The following is a 16,390-nucleotide window of genomic DNA, read 5'->3' as shown; positions in this document are numbered from 1 at the left end:
GAATTTTTGAGATTCGTATTTCCTTTCTCCACTGGAAACTGTCTTTATTTGAGGCGGTAAATTTTAGATCGAAGTAGGTGGTTCCCACGTTACCTCATGCCCATGCTGGTGGAAGTAAACAATAGATATCTCATTAGCTCCTTTTGTTCGTCTACCAGCATTTAAATTTGACCCGCACACGTCAACGGTGAGTGACAGATGAGCCTTGGTCTTCCCAGGGAAGACTTACTTATATAGCGCGCCTTCGTGTTTAAGAGGCGGGTAAATTCAAGTTAATCGACGCCGAGCCCTGCGGACAGTTTCGTTCGTAGAACGAGGAAGGATATCGCAGCGCTTTAGGCTGGTTTCCCCAGAAGTTTAAAAGAAAGCTGCAAATATCGCTGTGAGTTTAGACATATTAATTAACTGAACTTAAATTGGAAGAGCATTTTCAGTCATTTACGATCTGTCACCAAAATTCCCCGAATCTCGATTTAACTTTTTTTTTTCTTTTTTTTCATGGGCGTTAACGAAAAGATATAATGAGCGTGACGATTGCTCGGTACGTGCGTTTAAGGCACTGTACATTTTCTCTCCGTTCTCTGCAAAGCAAAAGAGCCTGCGAGGTCTAAAAATGCCGGCGAATTATATATTTCCGATTCCATTTTCACTGGAGCTCATCGTTTCTTAAGTTATAGTGTGGCGCCGTTAGACGCAGAAAAAATGCCAGCATTCGGGAAATTTGTCAAGAAAACAATAAGTTCAATTTTATTTTCCGATGTTTCCCCCGGTGTTGCTATTCTGTATTCTTAAAGTCCCTCCTGCAAGTCCCAACCAGGCTGTTCTTTGACCCACCTGAAATTTTTCCTGCGCATATGGGTAATTTTTTCTTTAACTGCTCCGGTAAGGCAAACTTTGAAATACTGGCACACTTGCACACAGCTCCGCTATGTGAGAAATATTCAAACAGGATAAGAGCTCATGTTATTGTGTATAAACCTTACAATTCTCTCTTTCCCAGATGTCCCATCATATTAATTCAAGTAGTTATGTACCCCGTCTAGACTTGGTACCCATTCCGAGGCACTGTGCCCTGGCAACAAAATGGACGTTACTTTTAGACACCCGCGTGCCCGCTCCCAAGAACCTACATAAGCACCTAGTCTAAACGGAGCCTGAATTAGCATAAGTTCCTGTTTGAGGACATTAGAAATGCAATATTTAAAGAGGTCAAATACACACGGTCATTCATTCATCACCTAAGCTTTAGAATTTAAATGTTTTTCTCTTAAATCGGTTCACACAGACAGACAGACACAGACAGACAGACAGACAGAGAACCTTTATTTTAGCACGATAGTAATAAAAGCTATGCAGCTTATGGGGTCGTAGATATTGTGTTAGGAAAGTTTTATCCTTAGAAATTAAAATATTCCACAATACAGTGCCCCAATAAACAACAGAGTTTTTATCATAAATAGAGCTGAAACGTGGCACCCCTAAGGAGTCTGACGCTCGTAAACAGTGACCTGTAGGGCGTTTCAACCAAAAATTTTAGACGTAAAGATTTCCCTTATATTTAGGTTACGTCATAGTTTTTAACAATTAAATTCTTAGATGGTTTGATATTGTTACTTACTAGGCATATATTTTGTTTTTAAGGTTTAGTATTTATGCACGACCCCATAAGCTGCATAGCTTTTATTATTATCGCGCAGTGGGACTGAATTGAAATCACTGTTGAGATACCAAGGTTGGTTTACAGTGTCTGGAAGAAGAGGTCAGTAAGATGTGCATCTACAGTACTTTAGGCGACTGTCAATGACTGTAATCTAGTAGTCACTGGCTTAATTCGATGAAAATTGAAAATATAAGACACGAATATTTTACTAGTCAGTGCAGGTCTCAAAGATTACAAATATTTAAGATCTGGATCAAGTAGTTGTAAAGCAACGGCAGATCTGTTTATTCAACTCAAGGTAAGGTTAACCTAACTATTTTCGTGACAACGCAAATGGGTGATTTATTTACGCTGGTAAGGTTTGAATAGAGCCTCGTGAGAACTCAGTCTGCAGGTAGAAATGAACTCAAATTTTTTACTAACACACTAAATTCTGATTTGATAACCACTACGGATCAAAGCTTGTATCGCTCTTAAATCTTGTGGTAGAAAACTATTTTTTTCTCTCTTAATGCTGCATCAAAAGAGTCAAGTTATAGACAATGAACGTGCCTTTCTCATAATAAGAGAAAATTGTATTAACATAAATTCCTGTCTCGCTAAAAAGCGTGACTATGAAGTACGTCGTATATTGTCACTCATTCGTGACAAATAAACACAATCTGGAGTTTCAGCAAATTGACGAATCATTTGTAGAAAACAGCAGGAAAAGTAGGTTTAGTTTGAAGATTGGGTCACGATGACTCAAAAAATGACTCTAAGGTAATTAATATGCAGTATTTCAGTCAGGGTATAACTAAACTGATTAATATGCAGTCTTTCAGTCAGGGTATAAACAATCATTGGGTGCGGTTTTGTGATATCCGAAAGAATCGCATAGCTTAAAGTAAACACGCCCTCTGATTGGTCAATACGTCAACCGGAAGAGAGGGTATTTAGCGTGGAATCGCACTAATGCATAAAGCGATATCGCTGACGTGAGTCGCGAGCAAAAATTATTGTTACGAACGTAAAAACTTAAATACAACTAGTGCTACGAAAATATGAACAAATATGAACAAATTTATAGAAAACGAATGTCTTCCAAATTTTGAATTGAAATTGAATTTTTTAGAAAATTGGAGGAAACCACTCACGCTCTAAAGTACGAGAAAACGCATAGAAAAAAAAAAAACAAAATGCCAGAGACGAGGGAAGAAGGCCAAACGAGAGTTCTTACCGAGGAAAACCAAAACAGGTATCAATGCCGAAAAAGGTCAAGCATCTTTTCCCGAAATCCAAACCATTGTAGCCTATAAAGACGACGAGATGGCCTCTTTTAGATAAAACATGGTTTCAAAAAACACTAGACGGCAAATTTACAAATTCGAGTGGTCGCAAAACAGTCATCCAAGCGCTCCGTGATGATTTCGACCCAGTGGAGATATCAGAGCTCACTGGCCACTCCAATCCGGAATCCATATCCAGCTACAGCCATAATCCTCCGGAAAGACAGCGGCGAATGTCGAATAAGTTGGCCGGTTTCAACCCACGCCAAGCACGATAACTACCAACGGCTATTCAAGTCATACTTTACGGGAGATTGTTCTCAATAGCTCAGCCACGCCAAGCAACACAGCAGCTACTAGTGACTTGACAGCAATGCCAGTCGTTCTAGTTACCTGATGGCAGGAGCAGTTGGCGGAATGTTTACTGGAGTAACTTTTAAGAATTCTCCAGTAAATATTTCCATAAACTTTCCGTCCAGCATTCACACCGACGAGCGACTCCCTGCGATGAAAGAAAAACAGTTAAAATTGTGACTTTTAACTGAACTGTTTCTCGCCAGAGATTACCGAGAAATTCCAGTCTTAATCATTATATTTTGAATACACGTTTTTTTACAACTGTAAAGCACGTACCGTTTTTTTGTAGATCTTGCTTTGATACCGGAACGCTTGAAATTTTCATTTCGCTTGAGGATTTGACCATTCAGTTGTTGATTGTCGGCACCACATTATGCCAAGTTGAGTGGTAGCAGGCAAATCTCTGTCTTAAATAACTCCGTATTGTGTACTTTAAGTTTTTTTGCTGAAGATTGTAAAATGTGAGGCACCGCTTTCTCCACGAGTTTGAAATAAAAGTGGTTTTCTTTCTAAAAATATCTTGTTCCCTCCATTCGCCAGATATTGACACCTGACTTTGAAAGGGTTTCCATCGTTTGCGCACTGGCGTGGCGCACAAAAATACAAAACATCTGGTTTCGCCCAGTGATTTGGTGGCTTTAGCTATGTGATGCAAGAAAAATTCACGAGGTACAATTAAAATTGTAGACGGTTCAAACGTGAACGACTTACCTTCCTTTCCATTCCCTTAACAATGACAGATCTGACAGTTGACTTTAAAATGGCTTTCTTAAGGGCGCGCGTACGGAATAAAAACAAACAATAACATTGCCGTTTTAATTTCTTATTTTCTTATTTTTATTCTGTTATGCGATTCAAGAAAAATTCACTACCTGACTCGTGAATTCCACGTTAAATTTCACCTGAAAAATCGATATCGCACTCATCGCTTCGCGATTCGTGCGATATCGGTTTTTCGCGTGAAATTTAACGTGGAATTCACTCGTCAGGCAGTGAATTTTTCTATAGAATCGCATAGCTTAAAGTAAACACGCGCTCTGATTGGTCAATACGTCAACCGGAAGAGAGGGTATTTAGCGTGGAATCGCACTGACGCATAAAGCGATATTGCTGACGTGAGTCGCGAGCAAAAATTATTGTTACGAACGTAAAAACGTAAATACAACTAGTGCTATGAAAATATGAACAAATATGAACAAATTTATAGAAAACGAATATCTTCCAACTTTAGAATTGAAATTTAAATTTTTAGAAAATTGGAGGAAACCACTCACGCTCAAAAGTGAGAGAAAACGCATAGAAAAAAATCAAAATGCCAAAGACGAGGGAAGAAAGCCAAACGACAGTTCTCGCCGAGGAAAACCAAACAAGCGTTACGAAAGAAAACCAAAACAGGTATCAATGCCGAAAAAGGTCAAGCATCTTTTCCCGAAATCCAAACCATTGTAGCCTATACACGAACTGGCCTCTTTTAGATACAACATGGTTTCAAACAACACTAGACGGCAAATTCACAAATTCGAGTGGTCGCAAAACTGTCATCCAAGCGCTCAGTGATGATTTCGACCCAGTGGAGATATCAGAGCTCACTGGCCACTCCAATCCGGAATCCATATTCAGCTACAGCCATAATCCTCTGGAAAAACAGCGGTGAATGTCGAATAAGTTGGCCGCTTTCAACCCACGCCTAGCACGACAACTACCAACGGCTATTCAAGTCATGCTTTACGGGAGATTATTCTCAATAGCTCAGCCACGCCAAGCAACACAGCAGCTACTAGTGACCTTGGCGGCAATGCCAGTCGTTCTAGTTACCTGATGGCAGGAGCAGTTGCCGGAATGTTTACAGGAGTAACTTTTAATAATTCTCCAGTAAATATTTCCATAAACTTTCAGTCCAGTATTGACACCAACGAGCGACTCCCTGCGATGAAAGAAAAACAGTTAAAATTGTGACTTTTAACTGAACTGTTTTTCGCTAGAGTTTACCGAGAAATTCGAGTCTTAAATCATTGAATACACTTCTTTTTACAACTGTAAAGCACTTACCGGTTTTTTGTAGATCTTGCTTTTATACCGGAACGCTTGAAATTTTCATTTCGCTTGAGGATTTGACCATTCAGTTGTTGATTGTCGGCGCCACATTCTGCCAAGTTGAGTGGTAGCCGGCAAATCTCTGTCTTAAATAACTCCGTATTGTGTACTTTTAGTTTTTTTGCTGAAAATTGTAAAATGTGAGGCACCGCTTTCTCCACGAGTTTGAAATAAAAGTGGTTTTCTTTCTAAAAATATCTTGTTCCCTCCATTCGCCAGATATTGACACCTGACTTTGAAAGGGTTTCCATCGTTTGCGCACTGGCGTGGCGCACAAAAATACAAAACATCTGGTTTCGCCCAGTGATTTGGTGGCTTTAGCTATGTGATGCAAGAAAAATTCACGAGGTACAATTAAAATTGTAGACGGTTCAAACGTGAACGACTTACCTTCCTTTCCATTCCCTTAACAATGACAGATCTGACAGTTGACTTTAAAATGGCTTTCTTAAGGGCGCGCGTACGGAATAAAAACAAACAATAACATTGCCGTTTTAATTTCTTATTTTCTTATTTTTATTCTGTTATGCGATTCAAGAAAAATTCACTACCTGACTCGTGAATTCCACGTTAAATTTCACCTGAAAAATCGATATGGCACTCATCGCTTCGCGATTCGTGCGATATCGGTTTTTCGCGTGAAATTTAATGTGGAATTCACTCGTCAGGCAGTGAATTTTTCTATATAATCAAGGTCGGGGTAAGTGTTATCAGCTGAAGCCGAAGGCTGAGGCCGACAACACTAGCCGAGACCTTGATTATTCCGAATATCACAAAAACCGAATCCAATAATTGTTTTATTATAAATTCTTTTAGTATTTTCCGAATCTTTATCTTCAAGTAATTTTTCAATTTCTCGCTGGGTCGATGAAGCGAATCGAGAAGTCATTCTTACTTCGCTGTGCCTGATATCGCTCCACCGGAAATCATGCATTGCGCGCGCAACCCACAGATTATTCTGTGATTCTGTAGGTTGCGCTGTTTCCCAGAATTAACTGTAGGCGTTTAGCCCATGAGAAGACAGATGGTCACTACAATGTAAAATAAAACTAATTAGTATGCATAAAGGCTAAAAGTTTCTAAAGAAACTGTGGTGCTGCGTCGGTGGGGGTAGCAAGGTAATTTGGTTATATAAACTCAGTTGGAATTGTAAATTGGCCACAGTAATGAAGGGCCAATTTACAATTTCAACTGAGTTGATATAAGCAAATTACCTAATTAGTATGGAGTCTTTCAGTCTGGATGTAACTAAACTAATTAGTTGAAAGTTGAAATCTTAAAAAACCCAGATTTACAGAGCTAACATAACTGTCATCAAGAGGTCTTAAGTGATGGTCTCATCACTTTCACTTGGTTTCATGATCATGAGAATCACAATCGCACAATCGTACAATAATAGGTTTACGGCTATAAACAAGATATAAGGAGAGCTCTATTCCGACGGCACAGTGTCGTAATAACAGGACTTTTTCTTTAGCTAAAAGCGTACAACTACATGCTGCGTTAGTCAGTGTTGGTACCGGGATGATGTAATTACTCGGGCTTTCCGAAGGAAACGCCCGAAGTATACATTCGGCTTTGTTTTTGTTTTTTGTGTGTTCGTTCACAAAACGGAGTTCCACTACGGCGCATGCGTGAATTGTAAACGCATGCGTAGAATGAACTCTAGAGCGCATGGTAAAGCAGTGCCTGCCTTCGTGGACGGATGTACGCGAAAGAAATTCGATGCCTATTACGCTCAGTATAGATAGAAAGTCACACATCGTTATCAGTAGACCCACACTAAAAATTATGGAGCGTTTTATGAACGGGTCAGTCCGCGAATTTTACAAGAGATCAATTTACGAGTGAACCTTCTATCGAGAGATATCAAGCGAAACCTGCTATATCAAACCTGATCAAACGAGCTATCTGATGTTATGTTTACATGTAAACACAACCGTGTATTTAGACGTGATCGAGAACCCGGTAGAATACAAAAGGCTGCTCTGAAACGTCTCAGAAGAAAGGGCAGAAAACTGAAGGAATTTGTTTATGAGCGTCTTCGTCCAAGCATACCGAATTCCTCTTGGTTACGTCGTTATGTGAAGGTTAGAAGAGTTACAAAGAATTTCTGTAAGCTTAATACGAAGAGGATAATACGGTGGCCCATAAGTGCAAAACACTACTTTAACACTGAAAACACAACACACACAAAATGAAAACACAACACACGCGCTAAAAACACGACAAACTTATTTGAAACACTTATCTGAAACACAACACATTGTGTTTTGCACTTATGGGCCACCTATGGTGCAAAAGTCCAAAACACAAGACAAACACTAAAAACACAACACACACAAACTGAACTTGGAAACTTGGAACTTGGAACTTATACTCCCAAATAGCTGGGCTAACGCTGGGAGATACAGAATAACTAATTAGTAGTGCTATTAATCTACGATAAATATGTGAAGTCTAAAAGAAACAATAAATGTAAATAGTTCAAAATCTTTCCAGTTGGTTCGGGGTCTCCATGTTCTGCATGTCCCTTATGGCTAATAATTTAAAAGAAGTAATGTTCTTAGCTTGGACTCATACTCCAATCTACACTGACCCTAGCAAAACAAAAACGGCACCTTATAGCCAAGCTAATGAGTTGGTATTTGGACAAAATTCAGGACAACAGTGTGCTGCAATTAGTTTATGCTCTTTTATTTACAATAACAAACAAGGAATCGATTCTGTTAATGATCTGGTGTCAATAATCAATATTGGAAATCAGTTGTATTTAAGTTTGTCTCAGTTAGCCAGACAATCATTTTTAATGAATAAAGGCTGATAGTTTCTAAAGAAACTGTTTGGGAGCTGCGTCGGTGGGGGTAATGAAATAATTTGGATATATCAACGAAGTTGAAATGGTAAATTGGCCACCGTAACAAAGGGCTAACGCTCAAAACGTCAGCTTTTGTAATCGTTACGGTGGCCAATTTACCATTTCAACTTTTTTGATATATCCAAATCATTTTTAATGCAGACAGAATTACCCACACTTTGAAACGTGTTCAAGACTGACTATGAACTTCAATACAGTGAAAGTTACACTGGCACTATTCATCAAGAAGCTACAATAGAAGGATAACAGTAATTTACCTCCTTAGATAGAGCCTTTTTCACTTATAGCCAAAAATTTCAACAATTTTGTCTTGACAATAGGATGTACTGCAGTTGCTACCTATTGTAAAGGCAATGTGGGCTTGAAAATATTCGATTCTCATGCCAGGGATATTTATGGTAGAAGCCTTTCTCAAGGTACATGTGTGCTGCTTGAAGTATCATCACTGAATAGCTTAGGACATTATTTTCTGAGCATACATAACGATATATTTGAGTTGAAAGGGGTTAAAATTGATAAAGTTCAAAATAGTGCCCATTTTCAGTCATGCCTGTGAAACCAGAAAGTTCAATGTGAATTGTGCTGTGGCTGTCTATTCACTCTGCTACTCCATAATAAAATCATGTAGTTATTGGAATTCAAACACCTTATCTAATAACAACAAACATATGAAATCGCAGAGGTCAGTGGTTCGAGTCCCGTACAGGCCTGAAATTTTTTTCAGGTCTGATTTTCACTATTGCTCAAATAGTGCTTTACTGCGAAGGATCGTTCTCATATACACCTTATCTAATGTTATACAGTATGGCAAAAGATTATGTAAATTCATCTTTGAACAAGTATTTACTGTCAGATGATTTGCCAAAAACTGATTTTTGTTGAACTAAAGCAAGTTTAGATCTTAAAAGTGATTGCAGCGAAGGAATATTGTCTGATTCAGTTTACAGCAAATCAATTCTCAAAAATCTTGTGAGAAATAATAGTTGAATGCACAGGGTTTTTGATGTGGTTTTCAGATTTTTGTATATTTATTTTAAAACCCACAAAAAGGTCAAAATATGTGTATTCCCTCTTGGTATGTAATGAAAGTCGAATCCCTTTAATTGAACATACTAAAACGGTTTTAAAAATGATTTTAAAAATTTTACTAAAATGATTTTAAAAATGCTTATGCAAACCTTTCTAAAGTGTTCCTTCAATTTTCTAAAACTTGGCCTTTAAAGTCATTGAAAACATGACGAGCTTTGCCCACCAAAAAATTTATGCAAATTAGGCTAAGCCGGATCTGAGTTCCGCCTGGCAATTATTAACTGTAAGAGAAGATCTCAGTTCGCGCCCACAGCACGTTCAAGGTGTTGCGGATGAAGTTTCTGTAATTACTTTTTGGCACTTTTCGGCGTCAAAATTGCATAGTTTGGGTAACCCAAAACCCTTAAGCTGGCCTTTCTTGTCATAATACGAATGTTTTCCAGAAAGGGACACGCGGTAATGTCGGTGTCACTCGTGTGCAGGCATTTTTCCAGGTAAAAAACCCACGCGTGGAATCAACTCATGTTTACTTTAACGCTCCTTTTAGGCGCACGATGTAAGCCAAAGCAATTTTAAAGTTAAACGTAAAGATCAGAATATTTTCTTCCAAGGATGATAAATGATCGACGCTGAACTAAATTATACGTTGAAGAAAATGCAAAACAGCATAACATGCAAAAGAGGAAATTTGGAAAAATACGAAGTTACGGAAACCATGAAAATCTTCGACTTTTAAGCAAGGAAATTTTTATAATTCCAAGCTAAGTAAGCTTTTCTAGTGTTTCATTCTTTAAGGCTTTGTGTAGAGCGGGGCCTTTGTTTTTTAAACCGTAAAACTTAGTGACAAGTCGAAACGGCTCGCTCTTGGTTATGATACCAAAGAGTAGAGGGACACCACGGTGATCTTCCAGGTGTTTGATCATCGTCGCCGCTCGTGGTGTACTTCGCTACTTAGGTGAGCGAGATCGACGTTCTTCCTCTCTTTAATTCTGACAGCTGTGTGAAAGACCTGATCCTTACAATGAAAAACGGTCGATTGTGCTTTTTCAGTGGCGGCTTTAAAGCTCGTCCATATTCAGCGCTTATCCTAAACATGGCATCTCTGGCTATCTACAAGACACGCTGCGATGTATTATTCGTCCATGTTCAACACAACAACTGCGCTAGTGAGAGAGAATCGAAATATCACATTGTTGCGCTCGAGGCAGAGTGCGCTAAGTTTGCCAAGTTCTACAATGGACAACAGATCGTACGGCCTCCCGCAAGAGTAAGGGCAAGGTCTATCAGTTACAAGCAATGGATAAGTGGCATTGTAGAAAGTTTTAATTCGTCCGTGCATCGAAAGGCCGATGGTATGTAATTTTGCTCTTTTCCGTTCTTCACACACTCGAATAGCTGTTAAAATTAAATTTAATTGTGGGTTGTGCAGTCAAAATGCAACGTCGCCCAACATGGTTTTAGTTAAACCAGTGTCTTATGAGGCGCTTCCACCAAAATAATTTAGAAGGGAACAACAGCGCTAACCGATTTAATATCTTCTCAAGAACATGTCAAAGTCTGTTAAAACGCAGAAATTAAAAATAGTAAGAATTGGTGGCACATGTTAAAAATCATTAAAGCTCGATAGCTGCTGTCACTTTGCACTAGTTGTTCATAGTGACTTACTCATTACTTTCAGTATTTGTTCGAGCTTTTCTTCGACGAAATAGGGGACATACAAGAAATCGCAATTCACCTCTAAAACAAAAACAATAACAAGCTCTTCTCCCAATTGGACACCAGATATGACTGCGTAGTAATAATTGCGTAGTGCGCGAAGTTGCAGTGTGAAAAAAATAATGAGTGAGGAAAATAATTCTAAGTGCTGTTCAGCGCGATTTTTAACATAGATTACCTAGCTAAGAGACCTGCTTGTCTTAGATATTTATGATAATATAGGAAGGTCCCCAAGGAATACTAATAACCCGGCGTGTAATTTTGTGATTGACAAAACCTGATAACTCAGGTTTAGGTTTGAAAGGGCAAATCATTTAGTACATTTCACTCCAGAAGTAAATAATCTCTTAACTTTCGTAATTATTATTTTGGTTTCAGGCAAATGGTGTCGAGTTGAAAGATACTAGGTTCCTGAAACATACATCCAAGCTTTGTTGGTAGGCATGCCGAATGCTTTTATAAACGTGCTAAGCAAAAAATGCATTTGCGGCCCCCTGTATGGAGAGAAAAATCCAAAGATTTTTATTACAGGGATGGTAGAGTGAATGATGTTATTTCTGGTCTGAGTCATCAAAGTTCTGTACCATTAGAGTTAAAGAAAAGCTATCGGGGGAATATGGAGGTTGTTGCAAGTAGTAGCTGTTAAACTCTCAACAAGCTTTACAGGCGGCCAAGGAAAGAGCATGGGGCAAGAGATCAAGCACGATTCTCACCCAGTAAACTAAAATGGTTGTTGGAAATTGAGAGGGACGAGCAACCAGAGAGTTTGAAGTAATCTGGTGGCCTGATCTTTTCTCAGGCACTAAAAATGGGAAACTGCATGACCTTGCGATTTTATGTTCCTAAAGTGATACTTTGATTTCAATGATGTGTAGTACACAGTCTAGTTGACTTGTTCGTCATGTTTCATAAATTTAGTAGCTGTTTCTTGGAAGTTTTTGTAAGTTTGTTTTAAAAAACGATAAAATGTGTTTTGCATTTAGAGGAACAAACTTGTCTGTAGAAGGCTAAGATTAAACCCTGAATACAGCAAAATGACCCTGTAATATTAATGCAATTCATGTCTAGCTGGGCGCACTATACACTGATGCCCTTCATTCTGTTGTAACCAAATTCAGAGGAAAAAAAACACCTGGAGAAACTCTTAGAGGGATAATATCTGTGGACTTTCACCATTTCTATGGTCATCAGGAATGACAGAATAAAGCAGTAACTGTTCACAAGTCTTAATTCACTTAACTGAAAGAATAATGAGTTGGAGGGAACTATAGATCATTTTTTCCCAAGCATCTCTAATAATTCATGATGGAAATAATAATAACATTGATAACAATAATAATGATAATAATGATAATAATAACAACAATGATGACAATAATAATGATAATAATAATAATAACAATGATAAAAATATTTACAATAGTTAGAGAAATAATGTTCATTATCCTGATTGTTATAATTCCTATGATTATTTCCATTAATCTAAACATTATTATTATCATTTATATTACTATTATGATTATTTCAATGTTTATCTATGAACAAAATGGTGTTATTGTTAGTCTAGCTGAATGAGTATCCAAGTGATTGAAACTGGGGCAAAAACAAATTAAGAAAAGACAGAAAAACCCCAAAAACTGTTCAGGACTGCAATTCTTGAGTTGGCTCATTGTGAAAGGTTTTGGGACTTCACTAAGCTAGTGCTGTCTGTGGTGGGCCCTGTGTCAAAGAGAGATAAGTAGCAGCTGAATTAATAATAATAATACTAAGGACAATGATAGCATTGATTGACCAAAGTCACCCTATGACTAATAACAGATGATACGTGACAAACAGCATAAGCAACACACTTTCAAAACAAAAAGAGCAAGCTAAAACTGCCATCAGATAAAAATAACTGTCTATAAAAGACTGACAGCATAGAGCTGAAAAAAAATAGGGACTAGTTCTGCCATCAGATAACAACAGTCCATAGACTGACCACCCAAGAGAAACAGAACAGATTGGTGGTTCTGCCATCAGATAACAACAGCCCATAATGGACTGACTACCCAAGAGAAACAGATCCACCTGTTAGTTCTGCCATCAGATAACAACAGTCCATGGACTAACTACCCAAGAGAAACAGAACCAGGCAGGTGGTTTTGAATCAGAAAACAACTATTTAAGACCTCTGTACAATGTGTCTTAAAAAATCTTCTGCATTCTAACAATCTATTGAAGAGACAAACTAACAAAAACACTTGAATTTTTATTTGGGGGGAGGGGGAAGGAATTAAATGAAAATCTACTTGCCTCAGCATGCCATCCTCACTGAGCAGCCTATTTCAATTTGAAAATGATGATCACAATCATAAAGATAATGATAATGATAACAGTAACAATAACAAATCATTATTATTATCATTTATATTACTATTATGATTATTTCAATGTTTATCTATGAAAAAAATGGTGTTATTGTTAGTCTAGCTGAATGAGTATCCAAGTAATTAAAACTGAGACAAAATAATCTCAAGAAAAGCCAGGAAAACCCCAAAAACTGTTCAGGACTGCAATTCTTGAGTTGGCTCATTGTGAGAGGTTTTGGGACTTCATTAAGCTAGTGCTATCTGTAGTGGGCCCTGTGGCAAAGAGAGAAGAGTAGCAGCTGAATTAACAATAATAATAAAGAAGACAATGATAGCATTGATTGACCAAAGTGCCTCTGACTAATAACAGATGATACGTGACAAACAGCATAAGCAACACATTTTTCAAAACAAAAAGAGCAAGCTAAAACTGCCATCAGATAAAAATAACTGTCCATAAAAGACTGACAGCATAGAGCTGAAAAAAATAGGGACTGGTTCTGCCATCAGATAACAACAGTCCATAGACTGACTACCCAAGAGAAACAGAACAGATTGGTGGTTCTGCCATCAGATAACAACAGCCCATAATGGACTGACTACCCAAGAGAAACAGATCCACCTGTTAGTTCTGCCATCAGATAACAACAGTCCATGGACTAACTACCCAATAGAAACAGAATTAGGCAGGTGGTTTTGAATCAGAAAACAACTACTTAAGACAAGCCCTCTGTACAATGTGTCTTAGAAAATCTTCTGCATTCTAACAATCTATTGAAGAGAAAAACTATCAGAAACACTTGAATTTCTACTTGGGGGAGGGGGGGGGGGGTAAATAAATGAAAATCTACTTGCCTCAGCATGCCATCCTCATTGAGCAGCCTATTTCATTTTGAAAATGATTCAATCACAATCATAAAGATAATGATAACAATAACAAAATCATTAATAATAATGATAATTATAATAATCATAACAATAACTACAATGACAAAGTCCCTGTTAGTCTGGCCTCTACCTTGCAGAAAATACAGCCCACCAACTCAAGCTGATTTCTTTAAAGGCATTGTATTGCAATTGGTCATTGAGGCACTCAAGCCACCTCACCACGACAAGGTACGAACATTGAGGTGGAAAAAAGGGGTCTGTAAAATTGACTCCATGCTGATTCGAGATGAGAAATCTGGGTTCGAAGCTTCTTCAGTTCCACTCCAAGGAAATTTACTCTAGCTGATCTTTCGGTGAATTAGGAAGCGAGCTCTTGGGAGTCGTGACTGAGTTTGGCGCCGAAAGATAAATTTTTCGCGCCTTCGGGCTCAAAGTCTAGTGTGGCGGAGTTCACCAGATTTACGATAGTCATAACTCCCGCAGATTTAATAAGTTCGTCGGGTATTATTTTATTACGAAGAAGATAGACCAGCTATTAGACCGAACGTGAACACAACGTGAACGAGGTCGGGAATCCTGGCTAACCCCACTACTCCGAACGATGATTTGGCCAGCTGAAGTTCCCGCGTCGCCTCACTTTGGATTTCGTCGGGAAATATCTTAAATACATCGCATATCAAATATTTACGCAAAGGAACGTCACATACCTCTTTCAAAAGTAGATACCAATGCTTGCAAGGGTCAAGTGTGGCACTTGTAATCCTGCAAAGACTCTGCGTGGTTAAGTTAGCCGGTGGAAAGCCGCACGTCGAAAATCCGACTGCCTCTATGACTTCATTTCGAATGGTTTCAAAATCGAAAACATGATGCTTTTCGACATTTCGACATGAAAAATCTCGCTGAGGTTTAATATTATAATATTGGTAAGAATTTAACCAGGATACGAGGCCAAGTCGTGCGACCGCCACAGATTTTGTACCAAAACAATAACATCGTGTACAACGATCGCAAAGCGTGAACACTGATCGATCCACCAAGTGACGCAATACTGGAATTCGATACGGTTGTTATTCAGGTCGTACGGCACATAAAAATTGCGATATCTTTTGTCACTGTTTTATGGCAAACCAAGCGAAAGAATCATACCTAAATAATCGAAAGAGAGGCTTTTTCGAATACGGCGCCTCGCCGGTATTGCCTCTTTTGTGAAAAGGAAGGATCTTTGAAAGACTACGTGATTAAAAATGTCGTTATAAGGAAACAGGCAGAAACAGATAAAACGCAGTATTTTATGACCATTACGCGCACAACAAACTTCATTTCATTTCATGATTTTGATTTTCATCGCCAACAGATGACCCCGCGTTAACTCGCACGCAATCGCGTATCTCTCGTGGATTCATGGGCGCTAATCTGTATAATTACATTGCGGCGTAATTAATGTGATGACATCCACCCAACGCCTTCTTCCCCAAACCTCGGCATCAGTTTACGATGCCTGCTGAGAATTTTTTTCTTGAGCAAAGCTCGTCATGCTTGAATTTCAACCTTTGGCATCTACAGGAACTTACGCCTATATGGTAATATATTATTTTGATTGTTGTCTCGTACCATAACATTTATTACACTCCAACGGACAAAAATAAACACAAGTAGACGTATTTGTGACCGGCAATGATGAAATTGCGTCACGACACTAACGATGGTAATATGGCAGTCCCCTAAAGATAACTCCAGATGTGTGATATTGAAAGCCCGAGTTCACGCAGATATGCGTCTAGTTGTCTTTGGTCGAGCTTTGCGTTTTTTACATGGTTTCGCTTTAATCAGTATTTTACTGTATACTCCCTTTGTTGTTGTTGTTTTTTTTTATGTTGGGTTTTATCTTACATTTTGTGTGTCTTTGTTTAGGGCAGCTCTTTGTGAAAGATATATTTTCTATTTATTTCGATTAAGATTAATAAAAATAAATTAATTGCGAAAACGGATTGATCACTATGGTCATGGCCAAAGACAGAATGCTTGTTTTTAGCCCGAGTTCTCATTCGCTATTTGAGATTTCTGCCTTTGTCCGGCCAACTGCTTTCATTGGTTTTGGTTCTAAGAACCCTTCTAAATATCTAATACCTACTTAATTCAAAGAAAAAAA

The 16,390-nt window shown here is 38.3% G+C and overlaps 1 protein-coding gene, 1 long non-coding RNA gene and 1 other non-coding gene across 3 annotated transcripts in view; 2 read left to right on the top strand and 1 right to left on the bottom strand.

Moving 5' to 3' along the window:
- LOC111339894 (uncharacterized) overlaps window positions 1-16,390 on the top strand; it is a 449,109-nt gene that overhangs the window by 114,669 nt on the left and 318,050 nt on the right. The window lies entirely within an intron of this gene.
- Window positions 1,614-16,390, top strand: part of LOC148737564 (uncharacterized) — a 20,762-nt gene continuing 5,985 nt past the window's right edge. Inside the window, exon 1 of the mRNA XM_088748744.1 lies at window positions 1,614-1,759. The gene's annotated coding sequence lies outside the window, so the exon portion shown is untranslated. The remainder of the gene's footprint in view (window positions 1,760-16,390) is intronic.
- On the bottom strand, window positions 10,679-15,779 carry LOC148737565 (uncharacterized). Its single transcript, XR_015997098.1, has 2 exons — window positions 13,298-15,779; window positions 10,679-12,721 (listed from the first exon to the last, which is right to left on the bottom strand). It is a non-coding gene; the product is annotated as an uncharacterized LOC148737565 (long non-coding RNA).

The sequence above is a fragment of the Stylophora pistillata genome, chromosome 2, assembly GCF_964205215.1.
Source record: "Stylophora pistillata chromosome 2, jaStyPist1.2, whole genome shotgun sequence".
NCBI classification, from domain to species: Eukaryota; Metazoa; Cnidaria; class Anthozoa; order Scleractinia; family Pocilloporidae; genus Stylophora; species Stylophora pistillata.
The sequence above is the reverse complement of the archived record's forward strand: the minus strand, read 5'-3'. Positions and strand labels throughout refer to the sequence as shown.